The sequence below is a fragment of the Pongo pygmaeus genome, chromosome 7 (genome assembly GCF_028885625.2).
Source record: "Pongo pygmaeus isolate AG05252 chromosome 7, NHGRI_mPonPyg2-v2.0_pri, whole genome shotgun sequence".
Classification (NCBI taxonomy): Eukaryota; Metazoa; Chordata; class Mammalia; order Primates; family Hominidae; genus Pongo; species Pongo pygmaeus.
The window spans coordinates 58,552,462-58,570,729 of record NC_072380.2 but is presented as its reverse complement, the minus strand read 5'-3'; the positions used below and the strand labels follow the sequence as shown (position 1 = coordinate 58,570,729).

Sequence of the window (18,268 nt, the reverse complement as noted above, 5' to 3'; positions counted from 1 at the left end):
ATAGATAATAGATTGGTTGATTGATTAATAAATGATAGATAAATAGATGAATATATGATAGATGATAGATAGTTGACAGATGACAGATGGATGATATAAATTAATAGGTACCAGATAGATGATGATAGACAGTTGATAGATAATTGATTAATAAGTGATAGATGATAGATAATTGATAGATTGATAGATCAATAGGTGATAGATAATAGACAGATGATACATGACAGATCGCTGATAAATAGATGATGAGTAGGTGGATGGGTGAATAGATGGATAGATGATGAGTAGATGGATGGGTGAATAGATAGATAGATGATAGAAAGAACAGTTGTGGGTGACAAGTAGGAAGGACCAGAGAAGAGAGGGGAGAATAATGGGGGCCTTGAGGTTACTTCCTCCTTTGTCCCCTCCCTAAGCTCAAGACCCCTTTGTGACTGTACCATACCTTTGTGATGCGGGTCAGGAACTCTAGTCTAGAGAGCACATTCTCTGCTCAATTGCCCGGGGAAGCCACTAGATACAGATGCTGGAGAATTTGGGCTGGTTTCTTCTGCATTTTAACAATCACTGGGGCTTTCTTTGGTTCCTTCTTTATTTGAGTGAGGTTGAGATCATCTTTCTATCATGTCTCTGAATTCAGTGATGCCCACATTTATCCATGTTTGAAAAGACACAGACATCAATCTGGTAAGGAATCCCAAGGGCTGCCCACATTAGAGGTTAACTTCTGTTTTCCTATTCCTATTTTCTCTTTTCATAATCTATCCTTGGGATGGAGAGACCTCAGGAATGGGAACTCTCGGGGGACATTAGAATAGCATTGGTCTAGGAGAACAGGTTGGGCAGCACAGAAGGTAGGTGGGGACAAAGGCTTTTATCCAAAAGTTACAGACCATTTGCCCAGGTGTGGTAAAATCACAAATACCATGGAATTCAGGCCCATAGATTGGTTTGTTAAAGAATTCAGGACACCAGAGGGGAACAGGCCCTCAAGAGTTGTTCACCAGCAGCCTTTCCATCACAGGAGGCTCTGGGCCACGACTCTCCCAAGAGTTAGGGCTGAGCTGGAGAGCAGTGCTGACCTGTGAGAGGCTCTGGCTGCTTTCTACTCCTCCATTTGTCCTCAGGAGGCAGAATCCTAGAGAATGGAGCAGAAGTTCCCAAAGGTCTGCAAATCTGGGCTCCTTCTCAGTAGAGGACTTTCCAGGAGTCCCAGGACTGCTGTCTGAAATACGCATTTAGAAGCAAATATGAAAAACAATTCTTTATTTGAAATTGGCAGAGAAGGAGTCAAACAAAACATGATCCATTTTAAAAGTGAATAACATGAAAGCAATATCTCAATTAAATCAACATAGGAAGTCACGTAATTAATTAAGAAAAGTTCACTGTTTTTTTTTTTTTTTTGACAGGGTCTTACTCTGTCATGCAGGATGGAGGCTGGAGTCCAGTGGCACAATTGCAGCTCACTGCACCCTCAAACTCCTGGGCTCAAGGAGGCCTCCCATCTCACCCTCCCGGATATCTGGGACTACAGGCATGCACCATCATACCTGGCTAATTTTTTGTGTTTTTTGTAGAGACGGGGTTTCTCCATGTTGGCCAGGCTGGTCTTGAACTCCTAGGTTCAAGCAATTCTCCTGCCTCAGCCTCCCAAAGTGTTGGGATTACAGGTGTGAGCCACTGTCCCAGCCTGCTGCTTTTTTAGAAAGAGGAGAGAAGGATGGTCTAAAACTCCCATTTTTTCTTGTCATTCACCTGGCAACTCAGAGTCAGGAGGAAGATGGAAGCTTTGAGGTGAGGTTCTGCTGCCCCACCCTGAGTTCCTCAGGGGTCACCTTCATCTCACCCTTCCCATTAGTTCCGGGTCCCCAGACTGAAGACAGAAGTTCCTGGAGTCAGTTCTCAAAAGACTGAGTTCTCAAGAGAGAGGCCCAAAAAAAAGAGAATCAGAACCTGGAACACTTCTCCCCATCCCTGTTCTGCCCCTCATAGGAATTAAACAAGATGGAAATGGGCAATGCTTCTTACCCACTGGTGATAATATGAGATGCCACAGAAGAAATGTTGGGGTTTTTTGGAGGCAAAATTTGTTGGGTCTTCACTTTGTAAAAGTTGATGGCATCCCTATTTTTAGACTGTTCTTGGAGACAACACCAGGCTTGTCTACCTCATACAGCTGTGATGGTCACCTGGGGCTGAGAGAGAAGAGCTTGCCTTCAGCTCTTAATGAAAGCCAGCTTTGACTTCTTGAAGCTGAAGGGTCAGGCAGAGCTACGTAGTGGTATTGCACACATCACCATCTTCAGTTTCCTAAAATCTATCTTTACAAAAAAAGAGCGACTCAGCAGGGGCTCAACATGTAATAGAGTCCACTAAAGAACATGTCTGAGGCTTGCATTTTTCAGCCCTCTCCTTTCCCCCACCATTCTACCTACCAGCCATGGGCTATAGTGCTTGGGGTTATGCAGGTGCCATAGGGTAAAAATCTTCCCACTCAGGTTTCAGGAAAAAAAATGACAAGAAACTTTACGTGTCCCAAATACGGAACTAGAGTTTGGGGTTCTAAGTTCAGAAGGGTAAGAAGCGATCTCCATGGCCCTGAATATTTTGGAAGGAAATAGGCTTCCTACTTTCCCAAAATCTCCTTTTATTCCCAGTGTGGGTGAGGGAAGAGCACTGCTCTCAATTCGTAGCTTAGCCTTTAGGAACATGGACAGTCAGGTCAGCAGCCAGCTGCTCTTTCCCTCTCCAGAGCAGCAAGGAGTCTAGGACTCCAGCTCTGTTTCTGCAGACAGGGACTGGAGGCCAAAGGGTGGGCAGAGCAGGGGCAAGGTCTCAGCACACCCAGGGGTCGATGGAGAACAAACGTATCACTAGGCTGAGAAAGGAGAGAAAGGAAAAAAAGATCTCAGCGTATGTTCAAGCAGTACTCAGCTCTTTGTTTATCCACAAGAAGAACTGGATTCCAAGCCAGGGACATAAAAATTAACCCATGGCCTGGGTCACTTTGCCCCTACCTGCCACTCATACCAAGGCAGCCCAGCTCTGAAAGCGTTGAGAGATGACATGTTTTGCAGGAAACAGTGACTCTCTGGATGTTAAAAAATCTAGCCATTGCCCAGTGGACACAGTGTCAGGGAGCCTTAAGAAAGCTGGTGTTTGGGGGTACTGCCAAGGAGGATCATCGAGTGGGCATGACAAGCCCAAGAGTCAAGGTGACTGCTGCTTAAAGATATTCCATGTCTGTGGGGTCCACCCGTCTTGGGACAAGTCTTGAACTGAAAGAGAATTCTCCTTCCTGAGTGGGGACATTAGAAAAAGGAAGGCCCTCCCCATGGAGACTCTGCATGAGGCCTGGCTTGGTGACATAATTGCGGGGCAAAGGGATCACAAGCTTTCACCGATGGGTTAATGGGGCAGCCACACAGTACCAAGAGAATGAGTCAGTGGGGAAAAATGTGAAAGTTGAGGGTGTGGGAAACAAGAAAAATCAATGAAGAGGGCAAAGGATGTCCAATTTTGTGGGAAGGAAAGAATTGTTTCCATTGTTGCTAATCATGACATCCCCTCATCAAATACACACACACACACACACACTCTCTCTCTCTCACACTCACTGCCTGACACAGGCTGCTCCTGCTTGTGAATGAGGAGGTCTATCTGGCATAAAAGGGTGCTATAGGTACAGAGAGAAGCATATTTTTGAATACAAAGACAATGTCTGCACTGAGGTCTTCATGCCTGGCACCTCCTTTCTTGGGTAAGTGATTCTGTTGCTCTCCTTCCTGACATTCTTTATAACAACATTAATCTTGTCTTGAGTTGGTCTGTGATGGTTGGGGTGATCCTTTGATGCTCATGGGCTTGGCACAGCTATGGGAGGTCTCTTTCAGAAACACCCACAGCTCGTGCACCAGTGAGGGGTTCTGCAAAGTGTAATAAGATGCAGTGTCTGGGGTTCAGTTTGGACCTGTCCTGAGCCCATGGAAGTCAGTTTAAGCCAAGCTGCCAGGTGCACCCCCAGCCTCCTCCACAAGTTGAATTTTCCCAACTTGACGTTCAAGGAGGCTGAAGGTTGACTCATCCAGTAGTGGACAATTCAGAACTGGAGAGCTCAGAAGTGGTGGCTCACAGGCGATGGTGAGAGAGAGGAGGTACCAAGTGACTGGCTGTGGGTCACATACCAACCACAGCAGCTCCCATACCTGTGCTACTCTCTAGAGACACACCAGGTGAGGCCCTCAGACAGGATGTGCACACACAACTAAGTGATGTGTCCACAATGAGGTGAGGGTGCACTACAAAGGACCCCTCACTGCAGATCTGCTTCCAGCCATGGTTTCCTCCCTTTTCCCTGATGCCTGAACATGCAGGAAAACAACATGGGCACCAAACAGAGGGGAGCTGCTTGGAAGAATGTGCTATGGGAGATGAGAACCTACAGCACAAGAACAGTTTCCATCACTGTTTCCTCCCTCGAGATCTTCAGTACTGCCCAATACTGGGGGCATTATGAACACTGCAGAGCTCTGTTCAACGGGGAGCCATGCAAATCCCTGAACTTATCCATCACCAAGCCCTTCAGCCCGCACTAAAGCCGGGAAAACCAAATGGATGGACAGATGGCCCCTCTATGTGGCACAGGGTCTCCAGAGGGCAGTGGCTGATGTCAAAAATGTTTCTCTGGAGCCAGCTGCTGTGTAAGGGGCTCAGATTTTTGGAGGCAGCAACCATACTGGAATTAATATTAAACTCAAATATTCAGGTTTAGAACAGGGGCCAACCAAGGCTTGGAGAAGTCTCTACCTATTGGTGACTTTCATCTAGGAATTTCATCGGCCCTGTGTGCCAGCATCCACATTACCCTGCTTGAGTCTCAAGAATAGGTTTGGGTTCAGTTAGAGAGGTCACTGGTAGTATTGAGACTTTGGCAGCTGCCTCCTTTCAGCCTTAGTCCCTTTAAGACACAGGGTCTGCTCTGTCTTCTGCCAGGGCCCTTGGTACAAGGGAGATGGTTATCAGTTGCGTTTAGGGGATGGGGCTGATGTGAGAGGGAGTTTGAGATGACCAGGGCAGTGGTGGTCAATTTCCATCTTGGGAGATGTTTGCTCTGCCTGCTTACCACTGGTTAAGGGATTTATATTTTGGGAAGATAATTTGCCAGGTTATTAATTTTGGGGAGTACAGTCTGCCTGAGTAGACTCCCTGAAGGAGAATGAACTTTGCCCTCCTCTCTTTCATAAAGTTTCTGGCTTGTGGTCTAAGGTTTTGTTAATGGCTTTTGTGTTTGCTGGCCCAGACACAAAAGCCATTAACATTTCTCTTCCTCTCTTTGTGGAAGAGAGATTTAGCATTTAGCTCTGTGTCCTTAGAGTGGATAGGTGGTGTCTAAGGTGGGGTTGCTTCTGCTGGGTTAAAACAGGTAGAGAGTAAGCTGGGCTCAGTGGCTTACACCTGTAATCCCAGTAGATTGGGAGGCTGATGCAGGAGGATTGCTTGAGACTTGGTGTTCAAGACCAGTCTGGGCGACATAGCAAGACCCTGTCTCTACCAAAAATAATTTCTTTTAAAAAAAGATGTAAAGTTGTCCAAGGTAGCACTCTTTCCAGGGTACTAAGCAAAGAGATATGGCAATGTGTCTTGTAAGCATCAGAATGTCATGTGGATGTTCCCTGGGAGATTGCAGGAATTGTGATGGAGTGAGCAGATTTGATTGCTAAGGGGCTACACCTCAAGCACCATGAACTTGGGCCCTGCAGAAAAGATATGAATGCCTCCACATGGCAGAGGGGCTATGGAGCCCCTCACCTTTGAGTGACCATATCACTACACTCTGCACTTGCAGGGGCAACCACGATAGACCAAGGACCAGAAGCTCTTCCCTAGGTATTTCGCATGACATGCCCTTTGCTAAAGAGAGAAAGAGCCCCCACTAACTGACCGATTATTTTTTACCCTCCTACTTCTCAGTAAATGAGAGATTAAATTTTGTTTAGAACAACTGAATAATTTTATGTTTCTTGCACAAATGAGTGTAGTTGTATCCCAATGGTCAAGGGAGTTAAATTTTATATCATTTTTATGCATCATGAAATATGCCTTTTAGTTTTTTTTTATTATTACACTTTACGTTCTAGGGTACATGTGCACAACGTGCAGGCTTGTTACATATGTATACATGTGCCATGTTGGTGTGCTGCAGCCATTAACTCGTCATTTACATTAGGTATATCTCCTAATGCTATTCCTACCACCTCCCCCCACCCCATGACAGGCCCTGGTGTGTGATGTTCCCCCTCCTGTGTCCAAGTATTCTCATTGTTCAATTCCCACCTATGAGTGAGAACATGCAGTGTTTGGTTTTTTGTTCTTGTGATAGTTTGCTGAGAATGATGGTTTCCAGCATCATCCATGTCCCTACAAAGGACATGAACTCTTCCTTCTTTATGGCTGCATAGTATTCCATGGTGTATATGTGCCACATTTTCTTAATCCAGTCTATCAATGATGGACATTTGGGTTGGTTCCAAGTCTTTGCTATTGTGAATAGTGCCACAATAAACATACACGTGCATGTGCCTTTATAGCAGCATGATTTATAATCCTTTGGGTATATACCCAGTAATGGGATTGCTGGGTCAAATGGTATTTCTAGTTCTAGATCCCTGAGGAATCGCCACACTGACTTCCACAATGGTTGAACTAGTTTACAGTCCCAACAACTGTGTAAAAGCATTCCTATTACTCCACATCCTCTTCAGCACCTGTTGTTTCTTGAGTTTTTAATGATCGCCATTCTAACTGATGTGAGATGGTATCTCATTGTGGTTTTGATTTGCATTTCTCTGATGGCCAGTGATGATGAGCATTTTTTGATGTGTCTGTTGGCTGCATAAATGTCTTCTTTTGAGAAGTGTCTGTTCATATCCTTCGCCCACTTTTTGATGGGGTTGTTTGTTTTTTCTTATAAATTTGTTTGAGTTCTTTGTAGATTCTGGATATTAGCCCTTTGTCAGATGAGTAGATTGCAAAAATATTCTCCCATTCTGTAGGTTGCCTGTTCACTCTGATGGTGGTTTCTTTCACTGTGTAGACGCTCTTTAGTTTAATCAGATCCCATTTGTTTATTTGGCTTTTGTTGCCATTGCTTTTGGTGTTTTAGACATGAAGTCCTTGCCCATGCCTATGTCCTGAATGGTAATGCCTAGGTTTTCTTCTAGGGTTTTCATGGTTTTAGGTCTAACATTTAAGTCTTTAATCCATCTTGAATTAATTTTTGTATAAGGTGTAAGGAAGGGATCCAGTTTCAGCTTTCTACATATGGCTAGCCAGTTTTCCCAACACCATTTATTAAATAGGGAATCCTCTCCTCATTTCTTGTTTTTGTCAAGTTTGTCAAAGATCAGATGGTTGTAGATGTGTGGTAATACTTCTGAGGGCTCTGTTCTGTTCCATTGGTCTATATCTCTGTTTTGGTACCAGTACCATGCTGTTTTAGTTACTGTAGCCTTGTAGTATAGTTTGAAGTCAGGTAGTGTGATGCCTCCAGCTTTGTTCTTTTTGCTTATGGTTGTCTTGGCAATGTGGGCTCTTTTTTAGTTCCATATGAACTTTAAAGTAGTTTTTTTTCCAATTCTGTGAAGAAAGTCATTGGTAGCTTGATGGGGATGGCATTGAATCTATAAACTACCTTGGGCAGCATGGCCATTTTCATGATATTGATTCCTGCTATCCATGAGCATGGAAAGTTCTTCCATTTGTTTGTATCCTCGTTTATTTCATTGAGCAGTGGTTTGTAGTTCTCCTTGAAGAGGTCCTTCACATCTCTTGTTAAGTTGGATTCCTAGGTATTTTATTCTCTTTGAAGCAATTGTGAATGGGAGTTCACTCATGATTTGGCTCTCTGTTTGTCTGTTATTGGTGTATAAGAATGCTTGTGATTTTTGCACATTGATTTTGTATCCTGAGACTTTGCTGAAGTTGCCTATCACCTTAAGGAGATTTTGGGCTTAGACGATGGGGTTTTCTAAATATACAATCATGTCATCTGCAAACTGAGACAATTTGACTTCCTCTTTTCCTAATTGAATACCCTTTATTTCTCCTGCCTGATTGCCCTGGCCAGAACTTCCAACACTATGTTGAATAGGAGTGGTGAGAGAGGGCATCCCTGTCTTGTGCCAGTTTTCAAAGGGAATGCTTCCAGTTTTTGCCCGTTCAGTATGATATTGGTTGTGGGTTTATCATAAATAGCTCTTATTATTTTGAGATATGTCTCATCAATATCTAATTTATTGAGAGTTTTTAGCAGGAAGAGCTGTTGAATTTTGTGAAAGGGCTTTTCTGCATCTATTGAGATAATCATGTGGTTTTTTCTTTGGTTCTGTTTATATGCTGGATTACGTTTATTGATTTGTGTATGTTGAACCAGGCTTGCATCCCAGGGCTGAAGCCCACTTGATCATGGTGGATAAGCTTTTTGATGTGCTGCTGGATTTGGGTTGCCAGTATTGTATGGAGGATTTTTGCATTGATGTTCATCAAGGATATTGGTCTAAAACTCTCTTTTTTTGTTGTGTCTCTGCCAGCCTTTGGTATCAGGATGATGCTGGCCTCATAAAATGAGTGAGGGAGGATTCCTCTTTTTCTGTTGATTGGAATAGTTTCAGAAGGAATAGTATCAGCTCCTCCTTGCACCTCTGATAGAATTCATCTGTGAATCCATCTGGTCCTGGACTTTTTTTTGGTTTGTAGGCTATTAATTATTGCCTCAATTTCAGAGCCTGTTATTGGTCTATTCAGGGATTCAACTTCTTCCTGGTTTAGTCTTGGGAGAGTGTATGTGTCGAGGAATTTATCCATTTCTTCTAGATTTTCTAGTTTATTTGCATAGATGTGTTTATAGTATTCTCTGATGGTAGTTGGTATTTCTGTGGGATTGGTGGTGATATCCCCTTTATCATTTTTTATTGCATCTATTTGATTCTTCTCTCTTTTCTTCTTTATTAGTCTTGCTAGCGGTCTATCAGTTTTGTTCGTCTTTTCAAAAAACCAGCTCATGGATTCATTGATTTTTTTGAAGGGTTTTTTGTGTCTCTATTTTCTTCAGTTCTGCTCTGATCTTAGTTATTTCTTGCCTTCTGCTAGCTTTTGAATGTGTTTGCTCTTGCTTCTCTAGTTCTTTTAATTGTGATGTTAGGGTGTCCATTTTAGATCTTTCCTGCTTTCTCTTGTGGGCATTTAGTGCTATAAATTTCCCTCTACACACTGCTTTGAATGTGTCCCAGAGATTCTGGTATGTTGTGTCTTTGTTCTCATTGGTTTCAAAGAACATCTTTATTTCTGCCTTCATTTCATTATGTACTCAGCAGTCACTCAGGAGCAGGTTGTTCAGTTTCCATGTAGTTGAGCTGTTTTGAGTCAGTTTCTTAATCCTGAGTTCTAGTTTGATTGCACTGTGGTCTGAGAGACAGTTTGTTATAATTTCTATTCTTTTACATTTGCTGAGGAGTGCTTTACTTCTGACTATGTGGTCAATTTTGGAATAGGTGTGGTGTTGTGCTGAAAAGAATGTATATTTTGTTGATTTGGGGTGGAGAGTTCTGTAGATGTCTATTAGGCCTGCTTGGTGCAGAGCTGAGTTCAATTCCTGGATATCCTTTTTAACTTTCTGTCTCATTGATCTTTCTAATGTTGACAGTGGGGTGTTAAAGTCTCCCATTATTATGGTGTGGGAGTCTAAGTCTCTTTGTAGGTCTCTAAGGACTTGCTTTATGAATCTGTGTGCTCCTGTATTGGTTGCATATATATTTAGGATAGTTAGCTCTTCTTGTTGAATTGATCCCTTTACCATTATGTAATGGCCTTCTTTGTCTCTTTTGATCTTTGTTGGTTTAAAGTCTGTTTTATCAGAGACTAGGATTGCAACCCCAGCTTTTTTTTGCTTTCCATTTGCTTGGTAGATCTTCCTCCATCCCTTTATTTTGAGCCTATGTGTGTCTCTGCACTTGAGATGGGTTTCCTGAATACAAAACACTGATGGGTCTTGAGTCTTTATCCAATTTTCCAGTCTGTGTCTTTTAATTGGAGCATTTAGCCCATTTACATTTAAGGTTAATATTGTTATGTGTGAATTTCATCCTGTCATTAGGATGTTAGCTGGTTATTTTGCTTATTAGTTGATACAGCTTCTTCGTAGCCTCGATGGTCTTTACAATTTGGCATGTTTTTGCAGTGGCTTGTACCAGTTGTTCCTTTCCATGTTTAGTGCTTCCTTCAGGAGCTCTTTTAGGGCAGGCCTTGTGGTGACAAAATCTCTCAGCATTTGCTTGTCTGTAAAGGATTTTATTTCTCCTTCACTTATGAAGCTTGGTTTGGCTGGATATGAAATTCTGGGTTGAAAATTCTTTTCTTTAAGAATGTTGAATATTGGCCCCCACTCTCTTCTGGCTTGCAGAGTTTCTGCTGAGAGATCAGCAGTTAGTCTGTTGGGCTTCCCTTTGTGGGTAAGCTGACCTTTCTCTCTGGCTGCCCTTAACATTTTTTCCTTCATTTCAACTTTGGTGAATCTGACAATTATGTGTCTTGGAGTTGCTCTTCTCGAGGAGTATCTTTGTGGAGTTCTCTGTATTTCCTGAATTTGAATGTTGGGCTGCATTGCTAGATTGGGGAAGTTCTCCTGGATAATATCCTGCAGAGTGTTTTCCAACTTGGTTCCATTCTCCCTGACACTTTCAGGTACACCAGTTAGACATAGATTTGGTCTTTTCACATAGTCCCATATTTCTTGGAGGCTTTGTTCATTTCTTTTTATTCTTTTTTCTCTAAACTTATCTTCCTGCTTCATTTCATTCATTTTGTCTTCCATCACTGATACCATTTCTTCCAATTGATTGCATTGGCTACTGAGGCTTGTGCATTTGTCACGTAGTTCTTGTTCCATGGTTTTCAGCTCCATCACGTCCTTTAAGGACTTCTCTGAATTGGTTATTCTAGTTAGCCATTCATCTAATTTTTCTCAAGGTTTTTAACTTCTTTGCCATTGGTTTGAACTTCCTCCTTTAGCTTGGAGTAGTTTGATCTTCTGAAGCCTTCTTCTCTCAACTCATCAATGTCATTCTCCATCCAGCTTTGTTCTGTTGCTGGTGAGGAGCTGCATTCCTTTGGAGGAGGAGAGATGCTCTGATTTTTAGAGTTTCCAGTTTTTCTGCTGTTTTTTCCCCATCTTTGTGGTTTTATCTACCTTTGGTCTTTGATGATGGTGATGTACAGATGGGTTTTTGGTGTGGATGTCCTTTCTGTTTGTTAGTTTTCCTTCTAACAGTCAGGATCCTCAGCTGCAGGTCTGTTGGAGTTTGCTGGTGGTCCACTCCAGACCCTGTTTGCCTGGGTATCAGCAGTGGTGGCTGCAGAACAGCAGATACTGGTGAACTGCAAATGCTGCTGCCTGATGGTTCCTCTGGAAGTTTTGTCTCAGAGGAGTACCTGGCCGTGTGAGGTGTCAGTCTGCCCCTACTGGGGGGTGCCTCCCAGTTAGGCTACTCGGGGGTCAGGGACCCACTTGAGGAGGCAGTCTGCCCATTCTCAGATCTCAAGCTGTGTGCTAGGAGAACCACTACTCTCTTCAAAGCTGTCAGACAGGAATATTTAAGTCTGCAGAGGTTACTGCTGCCTTTTGTTTGTCTGTGCCTTGCCTACAGAGGCAGTCAGGCCTCCTAGAGCTGTGGTGGGCTCCACCCAGTTTGAGCTTCCTGGCCACTTTGCTTACCTACTCAAGCCTAGGCAATGGTGGGCACCCCTCCCCCAGCCTTGCTGCCGCCTTGCAGTTTGATCTCAGACTGCTGTGCTAGCAATGAGTGAGGCTCCATCGGTGTAGGACCCTCCAAGCCAGATGCAGGATATAATCTCCTGGTGTCCCGTTTGTTAAGCCCGTTGGAAAAGCGCAGTATTAGGGTGGGAGTTACCCGATTTTCTGGGTGCTGTCTGTCACCCCTTTCTTTGATTAAGAAAGGGAATTCCCTGACCCCTTGCACTTCTGGGGTGAGGCGATGCCTTGGCCTGCTTCAGCTCACACACGGTGTGCTGCACCCACTGTCCTGCACCCACTGTCTGGCACTCCCCAGTGAGATGAACCCAGTACCTCAGTTGGAAATGCAGAAATCACCCGTCTTCTGCGTCACTCATGCTGGGAGCTGTAGGCTGGAGTTGTTCCTATTCAGCCATCTTGGCTCTGTCCTTTTTACTCTTTTTTCTCTAAACTTCTCTTCTTGCTTAATTTCATTCATTTGATCTTCAGTCACTGATACCCTTTCTTCCAGTTGATTGAATCAGCTACTGAAGCTTGTGCATTCATCACGTAGTTCTTGTGCCACGGTTTTCAGCTCCATCAGGTCATTTAAGGACTTCCCTACACTGGTTATTCTAGTCAGCCATTTGTCTAATCTTTTTTCAAGGTTTTAGCTTCTTTGCATTGGGTTCGAACTTCCTCCTTTAGCTCAGAGTAGTTTGATCGTCTGAAGCCTTCTTCTCTCAACTCATCAAAGTCATTCTCCATCCAGCTTTGTTCCATTGCTGGTGAGGAACTGCCTTCCTTTGGAGGGGGAGAGGTGCTCTGATTTTTAGTATTTTCAGATTTTCTGCTCTGTTTATTCCCCATCTTTGTGGTTTTATCTACCTTTGGTCTTTGATGATGGTGATGTACAGATGGGGTTTTGGTGTGGATGTCCTTTCTGGTTGTTAGTTTTCCTTCTAACAGTCAGGACCCTCAGCTGCAGGTCTGTTGGAGTTTGCTGGAGGTCCACTCCAGACCCTGTTTGCCTGGGTATCAGCAATGGAGGCTGCAGAACAGCGAATACTGGTGAACAGCAAATGTTGCTGCCTGATCATTCCTCTGGAAGCTTCGTCTCAGAGGAGCACCCGGCCATGTGAGGTGTCAGTCTGCCCCTACTGGGGGGTGCCTCCCAGTTAGGCTACTGAGGGGGCAGGACCCACTTGAGGAGGCAGTCTGTCCACTCTCAGATCTCAAACTCCATGCTGGGAGAACCACTACTCTCTTCAAAGCTGTCAGACTAGGACATTTAAGCCAGCAGAGGTTTCTGCTGCCTTTTGTTCAGCTATGCCCTGCCCCCAGAGGTGGAATCTACAGAGGCAGGCAGGCCTTCTTGAGCTGTGGTGGGCTCCACACAGTTCGAGCTTCCTGGCCGCCTTGTTTACCTACTCAAGCCTCAGCAGTGGTGAGTGCCCCCCCCCAGCCTCGCTGCCGCCTTGCAGTTCGATCTCAGACTGCTGTGCTAGCAATTAGTGAGGCTCTGTGGGTGTGGGACCTCCTGAGCCAGGTGTGGGATATAATCTCCTGGTGTGCCGTTTGCTAAGACTGTTGGAAAAGTGCAGTATTAGGGTGAGAGTGACCTGATTTTCCCAGTGCCATCAGTCACCCCTTCTCTTGGCTAGGGAAGGGAATTCCCTGACCCTTGCACTTCCTGGGTGAGGCAATGCCTTGCCCTGCTTTGGCTCACACTTTGTGGGCTACACCCAATGCCCTGCCCCACTGTCCAACGAGCCCCAGTGAGATGAACCCGGTACCTCAGTTGGAAATGCAGAAATCACCCGTCTTTTGCTTTGCTCATGCTGGGAGCTGTAGACTGGAGCTGTTCCTATTTGGCCATCTTGGACAGAACTACCTTTTAGTTTTTAATCATTAAACAATGTAAATGTAATTTATTTGATAAAAATACAGTTGAACAATGTAAATATTCCTCTTATCTTGAGAGAAGGTATAAAAACAGGCAAGATTCAATCTGTATGAGGGCCCCTGACTTGCATCATTGTTCCTGTGGTCAACTTTCTCACCCTTAGCACAGCTAAGGATATCCTTTCAAATATCCTCCACCTCACCACACCTCCACCCCAGCCCCCAGCACCCTCCACCGATGGACTGGATCCAACCCCACAAAGAAGGTGAAAACCGTCTGCTCAAAACTTTTCTTCATGAAATCTTAAGAAATGAAAACAAAAACTTACAGCTCAACTCCCTTTATTCCATCTTTCCTGTTACAGTTTTTAGAAAGGTATCACTCAGCAGTCCTTCCTTGACCTTTCCAAGCTAGGAATGTTTTCTTTACTTCTCCAAACACGCTTCTTACTCTGTGTTGTGCCTTTTGGTTTAATATTTCACCTTCGGGTAAGTTCTTCTCATACCTGGAATCTTTTCTATTTCTTTGGCTTCCAGGCAGAGAAAGTTTCTTTTAAAAAATGTAAAATATACAAAACATAAAATTTATCATCATAACCATTTTAAACCTACAGTTCAGTGGCAGTAAATACACTGTTGTGCAACCATCACCACCATCCAGCTCCAGAATCTTTTCATTTTCCCAAACTGAAACTCTACCTATTAAACAATAACTCCCCATCTCCCACTCCTCCAAGTCCCTGGAAACTATCATTCTACCCTCTGTCTCTATGAATTTGACTTTTCTCTCTGTCTCCAGGATCTTGTGAGATTCAAATGACTTGTTAAGTGTGAAAAACATTTGCAAGTACTAGATTAATGTTTCTCACAGTAGGACTGATCTTTAAATCAGCGATATTAGAATCAACTGAGGTGTATTTAATGAATAAAGATCCCTGGGTCATTCCAGAACCAATAAAATCAGAATCTCTGGGAGCAGGATCTGAACTGTTCTTCTTTCCTTTGTTTCTTTCTTTCTTTCTTTTCTTTCTTTCTTTCTTTCTTTCTTTCTTTCTTTCTTTCTTTCTTCTTTCGTTCTTTCTTTCTTTCTTCTTTCTTTCTTTCTCTTCTTTCCTTCCTCTCTCTCTCCTTCTTCCTTCCTTCCTTCCTTCCTTCTTCCCTTTCTTTCCTTCCTTCCTTCCTTTCCTTTTCCTTCCTTCTTGCCTGCCTGCCTGCCTTCCTTCCTTTCTTTCTGTCTGTCTGTCTCGCTCAGTTGCCCAGGCTAGAGTGCAGTGCTGGGATTACAGGAGCCTGCCATTTGTATTTTTTTGTTGATTTTGGAGACTGAGTCTTGCTCTGTCACCCAGGCTGGAGTGCAGTGGTGTGATCTCAGCTCACTGCAACTTCCACCCCCTGGGTTCAAGCGATTCTCCTGCCTCAGCCTCCCGAGTAGCTGGGATTACAGGTGCATACCACCATGCCTCTAATTTTTTGTATTTTAGTAGCAATGGGGTTTCACCCTATTGCCCAGGCTGGTCTCGAATTCTTGAGCACAGGCAATCCACCTGCCTCGGCCTCCCAAAGTGCTAGGATTACAGGCATGAGCCACTGTGCCTGGCCTGTATTTTTAGTAGAGATGAGGTTTCACCATGTTGGCCAGGCTGACCTGGCCAACTCCTGACCTCAGGTGATCCACCCACCTTGGCCTCCCAAAGTGCTGGGATTACAGGCATGAGCCACCGCTCCCAGCCTGAACTGTATTTTCTTAAAGAAGTTCACAGATTATTTTTATGTACAATTTAAACCTAATTGCTTAATTTCTGCTCTTTTCCCTCACAATGCACTTTTCAGTTTTTTCATACAGCTGAAAGAAATACCATCCAAAAATTCTGTATTAAAAAAAAGAAATGGCCATGTGCAATTTGCCTTTGTCTGAACATTTCAGCCACATGTGTGCAGCCGTCCATCATCCTTTTACATGGGGTTGTCCTGGGCTCCACTCCTGTATGGGCTTGTGCATGGGATCAAATCTTTCTGTCCTATTATGATTCTAAAATTTGACTTAAATGGCAAGACACTCTTCCTTCAGGTGTATCAATAAAAGTATAATTTTTACCTGTGGAGGGAAAAACAGGTTTAAGAACCACAATTTTTAGATTGGCAAACATAAGGGGTTCCTCCCTACATGTCAATACAGCGAGCACAGGCAGGGGTCAGTGAGAAACGGGGAGCGGCCACACCAATGGGCCATGTTGTGCTGTTGACTGCAGCTGGCATTTTCCAGACGCACTCAACAAGTCCCATGGAGAATAAGCATTGTCCATGATGTGGTTGAAGCCCATTCACCTCTTCTCTTACTCATTTGTCTATTTGTTCATTCATAAAAGTGCTTTAAGTGTAGACTGAAAGACAAACCTCACTATGTGAGTGTTAGGGAGGGGGAGGTCCTAGGTCCAGTTAGAAGAGCTAAGATGAAAACACAGCCTCTCTCCTGTAGGAATTCACACTGTAGGAACATTTGTAAACTAAATGCACTGTGATCTACCTCAAAGAAAAACTCACTCTGTCTAGGTGAGACCCAGTCATGCACAAACATGAACTCAAAGGAGAAGTTGCTGTTTCCCCAGTGGAAAGAGGGAAGAGGTGGGGGAACCCTAGCCTCTGACATTATTCAGTGACTTGAACATGTTTATATGCACACAGGTATGGATATGTGTGAGCTTGTCTATGACTGCGTGTGTATGTAGCCGAACGTTGATGTGGATGGGTGTCACCTGCATATACATGTCTAAGTACATGGTCACATATTTGCCTTTTTGTTATGCGTGTCTCCTTATATCTAAGAGTAGCTGATGATGGGCACTGACTGTGTCAGGCATCATTCTGATTGCTCTAAGGACATCTTGTTTAATCTCCACAAGAGCCCTATGAGGCAGAATCTATGACTATTTGACACATCATGAAACTGACATGGGGAGTTTAAATAACTTGCTGGAGGTCCCACAGCTTGTAGGTGGAGCTGCATTTTAACACAGGCAGTCTGGCTTCAGAGTCCACCTCCTTGTGACCATGCTGTGTCTGTGTGTGCTGTACACACTATACATGAATAGACAGATATATACATATGTATGGGAAAAATATTAAAAGAACTACATTTTTAACACTTTAAAATACAGAACATATTCTGAAGTGTTCATATCAAAACATCACAGTTGAATAAGTTTTCATAAAGATAAGTTTTACTCTTTGTGTGTGTTTCTCAAAAGCACTTCTAAAAATGCTTCACCATCTCATACATGGGGCCTTTGAATTCATTGCCTCTGTAGTTTCTACCCTCCAAACACCTAACCTTGATGGTTGCTGCATTTCCTCATTAAAGAACTACTTCTCCTTAGAGAAATATTCTCTTGGGCTGGAGGGCTAGGGAGAGCCCCTTAAACATGTCTCTCTTTGGAAGTAGAGTTATCCATCCCCTGCTGCTCATGGCCTGACAGCTCTGGTTTACTTGATGGAAATAAGTTACTCCCCAGTTGCAAAATCCTTTAAAACATTTTTTTCAGCATCTCTAATAATTCTGCTTCATGTGAGTACAGAAAATCCTAACTTCAGAACTGAATTGTGAATTTGTTAATTGACAACTAGATGCCGAGAGCTTTAAAATCTTTATCACCTGAAGTGATAAAGCCCTTTTTACTTCCATTTATTTCCCCTAATAATTTTCTCTTCTCTTGGTCTTCATTTTTCTTTCAGTTGGTGAAAAGATTTTTAAATATTCAATCACTTCAGGGAACACTAATGACTGCCCATCTATTGTGAGCAGTAGGGAAAATCTTCCACTAGGATAAGCCAGAAAGTGGTATTTAAGTGAAACATAAAATATGCTCTGAAGATGAAGAAATAAGAGATGGTCTGTTTCATTTTCTCAAAAGAAATGCAGCACTCTAGTGTCTTTACACCATCCATGTCCCACAAGCCCATAGCCTGGTGACCATGGTCTTCAACCCAAACTTGGTGCTGTTGATGCTGTTGATGCGGAATTGAAGACAGAGAAGCAGACATTTTTAAGTCAGAAGCACACTTCAGAAGTTTTAGTTTGTAACTATTGTTTATTTCTGGAAATCATTTGGAAGATATTATTTTACTTTTTGTCTCTCCCAATTCCAAATTGTTTGCATTATAATTTTCTTTAAACAGGAAAATAAAATCATAATTTTAGAAAAGTGAATCTTGTGTTTAAGAGGTGTCAAGTTTGTGCCCTTACCTTACCTCTGCACCAGGATAGTGAATCCACAACAACCTCTCCTACTGCACTTATGGCCGATAGCACCAAGCCTTCTCATCCAACTTCCCTCCTGGATCCTGTCAGGCATTTTCTCAGCAAGCATTCCAGAAAGCCATGACTCACTTATCAGCATCAGTGCTTCCACCAATTAGCTAAGAGAATATTGCTATTCAAGAAACTACCCCAAAACTCAGTAGGAGAAGTCAGGACTTCTGAATGACAGAATAGAGTTTGGCAGGCCCTTTGCCCAGCAAAACAGTGTAACTGGTGAAAATTACTTAAAACAAACAAAACAGACAAAAACACAATCATTC

General features: G+C 43.3%; 1 long non-coding RNA gene across 1 annotated transcript; it reads left to right on the top strand.

Annotated features, from left to right (window-relative positions):
- Positions 1 to 465: 465 nt before the first annotated feature.
- Positions 466 to 17,895, top strand: LOC134740006 (uncharacterized). Its single transcript, XR_010127195.1, has 3 exons — positions 466 to 687; positions 1,413 to 3,763; positions 17,423 to 17,895. It is a non-coding gene; the product is annotated as an uncharacterized LOC134740006 (long non-coding RNA).
- Positions 17,896 to 18,268: the final 373 nt, after the last annotated feature.